At 33.4% G+C, this 5905-nt stretch overlaps 1 pseudogene; it reads left to right on the top strand.

The window, feature by feature from the left end:
• The first annotated feature begins 2196 nt into the window (after nucleotides 1-2196).
• Nucleotides 2197-5298, top strand: LOC145631310 (O-methyltransferase 13-like; annotated as a pseudogene).
• The last annotated feature ends 607 nt before the right edge of the window (nucleotides 5299-5905 follow it).

Here is a 5905-nt window from a genome sequence, read left to right as displayed (position 1 = left end):
TTGGAACCATATATAATCATTATTTGTTGTCATAAATGTTCGTGGTAGGCTTGAGTTAATGAAATCGGTGCAAGTTGTAAACTGGTAAATTGGTTGTTTAAAGGCAAATTGGATGTTCCACCCACCCAATTGGACTCCCGGAGGGTATTTGGGACCATGGTAAAAATTTCGGCAATTTTTATATCCGGGCGAAAAAAGTCAAAAAATTCCAAAATTGAAGGCTAATATCCATGCTTTTTGAGAAATTTTGGAGGTTTTAGGGACCAGTGTCGAAAAGTCTTGAAATTCTATGTGATACATCTCGGGGTCATATAATGCTGCTTGGAACCATATATGATCATTTTAAGTTGTCATAAATGTTCGTGGTAGGCTTGAATTAATGAAATCGGTGCAAGTTGTAATTTGGTAAATTGGTCGTTTAAAGTCAAATTGGATGGTTCGTCCAACCAATCATTTGGACTCTAAGAGGGTATTAGGGACCATGGTAAACATTTTGGCAATTTTTATTTCCGAACTAAAAAAAGTCAAAAAATTCCAAAATTAAAGACTAATATCCACACTTTTTGAGAAGTTTTGGAGGTTTCGGGGCCTGTGTCGAAAAGTCCTGAAATTCTAGGGGATGTATCTCGAGGTCATATAATGTCGTTTGGAACCATATATGATCATTATTTGTTGTCATAAATGTTTGTGGTAGGCTTGAGTTAATGAAATCGGTGCAAGTTGTAAACCGGTAAATTGGTTGTTTAAAGGCAAATTGGATGTTCCACCCACCCAATTGGACTCCCGGAGGATATTTGGGACCATGGTAAATATTTTGGCAATTTTTATATCTGGGAGAAAAAAAGTCATAAAATTCCAAAATTAAAGGCTAATATCCACGCTTTTTGAGAAATTTTGGAGGTTTTAGAGACCAGTGTCAAAAAGTCTTGAAATTCTATGGGATACATATCGGGGTCATATAATGCTGTTTGGAACCATATATGTCATTATTTGTTGTCATAAATGTTCGTGGTAGGCTTGAATTAGTGAAATCGGTGCAAGTTGTAAGTCGGTAAATTGGTCGTTTAAAGGCAAATTGGATGGTTCCACCCAGCCAATCGGACTCCCGGAGGGTATTAGGGACCATGGTAAACATTTCGGCAATTTTTTATTTCCGAATGAAAAAAGTCAACAAAATTCTAAAATTGAAGGCTAATAACCACGCTTTTTGAGAAAATTTTGATGTTTCGGTTTGGGAGTTGAGGGAACTGAGTCGACTCAACTCTGGGATCTCGCCAATGAGTTGATTGGTCAATTGGGTGGGTGAGTCGGGTATAGGACTAGAGAAACAATTTTGTGGTGATTGGTGAATTGGGTGGGAGGGAATCAAGGAGGGCGGATGGCCAACTTGGTTTGATCGACCTGGCGGACAGCTGGTTATTGACTGGTCAGCGACGGCTCGTCCAGTGAGGGAGAGGGGGCTTTTGCAGGGGAAAGAAGAAGAGGGTATTTTTAAAAAAAATGTTAAATTCTTTAATTTTTTTAAAACCCAATTAAAAGGTGACACGTGTCAAATTACCTTTTAAAACTGGTTACCAGTTCAAACAACCAGTCATTAAATGAAAAGGTTCATTTTGGGAAGATGGGGTTACAAGGTGGGATTATTTCTAGAATTCGAATAGGTGAGATTATTTTGAGCAGATGGGCGAAAGGTGAGATTATTATATTTAATTTTTTCCTTTTATGAAAGAGGAGGTCCTAGTAAAACCAAAAGAATAGAATTATTTTCTATATTTGAGAAAAAAAAAATTATAGAGTACTAAATAATACGTTATACACTTATACATAGTACAATTCATAAGTCTATAATAATATGAGTGTCACAATCTTCTTCCTAAGCAAGCAGATAAAGTACTAACGATTGCTATTTCATCATTAAAAAATCATTTGTAATAGACTGCCTTAAATTAAGTGCAAAGTCTATTACAAATGTTTTTATATTGATGAAGTACAAATTATTAGCCAAAAGCATCTTTCATTTACTTAAATATTCTGTACTTAGCATCAAAACTAATTTTTATAATATTTAGATGTTGATTGTCACTTGATTATTTGAATTTATTGGAAAAAAAATTACAAAGGGTGGACCCTTGCACCAAATTGACATGGAAAATATAACATATTTGTTTTAGTTTGCGAGGACAAAACAAGTGAGTGACTGAGTACCTTATAAATCATGAGATTGTAAATTCAGAAATCAAATTAATCTCACTTGTCCTTTAAAATCCAACTAATCCCTTAATTATTTCATTCTAGTAAGTTCAAAAGAAAAAGAAAAAACAAAAGCTGAATTATGGGCAATAATGTTACACAAAAAGGCCCAACTACTGAAGAGGAGGCCCTTTCTATGGCAATGTGCTTGGCTACTAGCCATGTACCATCTATGGTGTTCAAAGCAGTCCTTGAGCTAAACATTATTGACATAATCAATAATGCAGGCCCTGATGCCCAACTTTCGTCGTTAGAGATCGCCTCCCAATTAACCACCACTAATCAAGATGCCGCGGTGGTCTTAGACCGCTTGCTACGCATCTTGGCTAACTTTACTATTGTCACCTTCTCTAACCGTGTTGGGCCTAATGGTCAGGTTGAAAGGGTCTATGGACTTGGGCCTGTTTGCCAATTCTTGGTTAAGAATGGTGGTGGGGGTTCATATACTGCCTTTGCCACTCTCATGTATGATAATGTTATAATGGATTCTTGGTAAGTGAAACTTTCATATGTTTTGAGTTACACACATGTTTTTTTACTACTTTGTACAATTTATTTCTGTTAAGTAGTGGACTAGTGGACATAGTGGCTACAATAGTAATTTTATATGGTGGTGATTTTTAATTATGTTTAAAATAATGTTTAATTTTGAATCATACTAGTTTGACCTTAATGATTCAGACCAGATACACCTCAAATTCTTCATATTTGTATACATAAATTCAATTCAAATTTGTGAGTTGTGACTTTTGTAACGGTCTTATTGGATCCATGTATACTTTATTGGCAAGTCACAAATAATGCTTAATCTATCACATGTACAGTTAATTTTTATGTGCAACTTTGGGGTATTATTTGTGAGATATAAAATATTCCAAAGTTGCAAATAAAAATTAACGGAGGTAGTATATATATAAGGTTTCTCTTGATAGATTCATACTATAGTTGATTATTGCAGGAAACATTTGAAAGATGCGGTACTTGACGGTTGAGTTCCTTTCAATTTGGCTCATGGTATGGGCGTATTTGATTATCTTGGTACAAATTCAAGATTTTACAATGTTTTTTATGATGGAATGGACCATCACTCTATCATGGTATCCAAGAAAATCTTAGATAATTATAAAGGATTTGAAGGTATTTCATCACTCGTTGATGTTGGTGGTGCAACTGGAGTTACACTCAATATGATTATCTCTAAATACCCCTCAATTAAGGGTATTAATTTTGATCTGCCTCATATCATTAAAGATGCACTGCCTTTTCCTGGTAAGAATAGGTCAATTATTTAAATAATCTTTTCATTTCATTGATTTAAAGATCTTCATTATGAAGTACTAATTTTTTAACAAAAGTTTTTCTTTTATTTTTTTATTTTTTATTTTGTATAAATTACTCATAATTTTATGTAATTAGTCATATATATGAACAATACAAAAGTCAATATTTTACAATTAATAAAGAGCCCTTACCCTTCCCTAAACTCCTAAAGTCTTGTTCGTCCACTCCACTTGATTTATCACTAATTGATCAGGATTACGTCATCATTATTGGTTAAAAGTTGATCGAGTTAACATAACATTATAAAATGGATTATAATATAACGAACATGAATGCTTGTGAAATCGTTGATGAATTAATATTTACAAAGATAGTTAATACTGTTTAATACGTAGTAATATAGGGGAGACTTGTATTAAAATTCACTTGAAAAAAATTAGCTAAAATGACTTACAGAGTTAATGTTATAGTGAAGTGAAGGGAGTACGAGTCTTGAAAATTTTTTCCTCAAAATAAAACAAACACTCCTATTTATATCAAAAGGAGTATTCAACAACTAATAAATAGTTCAATAGTATAATACTTCGTAAATGATTATACTCCGTAATATGTTATTATCTCTATATTAATGCAGGTATTGAGCATGTTGGAGGAGACATGTACATCAATGTACCAAAGGGTGACGCTATATTCATGAAGGTGCCCTTTAATTACTTTGAGAGGTCTTTTTAATTCTTTTGTCTTTCTTCAACAACACTAAGGTTGACCATATAAAGAATAAAGATAACAAATTAATCATAAAAATATATAGACTAATATAAAAAAATTAGTCATTAGTCAAAGTTAGTCAATGGTATATGATACTACTCCCTGGCCTGAGTGTTTAGATAACTAGATTTGCATCAATAACTTTAAACTATTAACGTGTTATAGATGAGTTCAAGAGAGCATGTCATGTGGCGATTTCCACTATTTAATACGAAGTATATCAATAAGGTTTATACTGTACAAGATTCGTACATAAAATTTCAAGTTTAATATCAAAGACCTTAGCATTTTACTATGTCATATTTTTATGTTATTTTATAAATAAAATAATCAAAATGAAGTGAACAATAAATAAAATACAATTAATAAAATGTCAAGTCGTGTTTTTTGCATAACTGTTGATTCTAGGTAATAAATCGGGCCTTACCGCCTTAGCCTGGGTCAAGGTAGTAGCTAGTACTTTTGGGTCCAAAAAAAAAAAAAAAGGTAGTAGCTAGTACTTATTTAGTAACTCAAATCGTATAGTTTTACAATATACTTTGTATTTGGTATATTTAAATACTACCTCCGTTACATATTATTTGCAACGATTTGACATAAATAATATGTAACGGAGGTAGTATTTAATTTAATGCCTTAATGTGGTAATAATATAATAAAGTTTTTATTTTTATTTTCCTCCAGTGGACTTTTCATACAGCAGGAAATAATGAACAATGTATTAAATTGTTGAAGAATTGCCATGAAGCTTTGCCAGAAGATGGAAAAGTAATCATATGTGAGCATGTTGTATCAGACGAACCTGGTGAAACCAGTTATCAAGCTCATACAAGCTTTATTTTCGACGCGATATTGTTAACCATTCCAGGGGGTAGAGCAAGAACCAAACATGAGTACGAGTCCTTGGGTAAAGAAGCTGGATTTGAAGCTTTTCGTTTTGTTTGTTTCGCTTGTGATACTTGGGTCATGGAATTTCTGAAAAAAAAACCATTAAATTAATAATGACTTTATATAAATTAAGTTGGCAATTAAATGAACTACGAAATTGCAGACATGCTTTTCTTTTATTCATAAAAAAGAAACATTGTATGATAATAAAATTTTAATTTATTACTTTCTCGGTGTCTCAATATTTACAACTTCAGAAGGTTTTGTGTGGGTCCGTTTCACGTGAGTCCAGTTTATAACACACCCATTCATCACAAACTGCAACCCCTCCAACCACGCACAACCCCGGCGCCGGCGACCTTCCCCATCCCTCGGCACCGGTGACCCTCCCTCTCACCACATCACCGCCGTCGCCTCCATCTCCGCCGTAGCTCAGATACAATTCGACTACAACGACGACAACTTCAACCCAAATCCTCCGTCTCCCGCACCTGCGCTCGATTCTTTTGGTTTTAAACCATTCAGAGGTATACAATGGGTCTTCATTGTTTGCCGATTTTTATGCTTCTTCATGTTCCTCGTATTTTGGGATAATTTGTTTTGTAGATTTGTATAAAATTTCTTTGTTTTGTAATTTGTGAAAATATGGTCTAATATCTGATACTTTTAACCCAATATCTGATTATAATAATCTAATTTCTGAAACTTTTAATCTAAT

Source organism: Chenopodium album, chromosome 5 (assembly GCF_948465745.1).
Source record: "Chenopodium album chromosome 5, dcCheAlbu1.1, whole genome shotgun sequence".
Lineage (NCBI taxonomy): Eukaryota > Viridiplantae > Streptophyta > Magnoliopsida > Caryophyllales > Amaranthaceae > Chenopodium > Chenopodium album.
The sequence above is the reverse complement of the archived record's forward strand: the minus strand, read 5'-3'. Positions and strand labels throughout refer to the sequence as shown.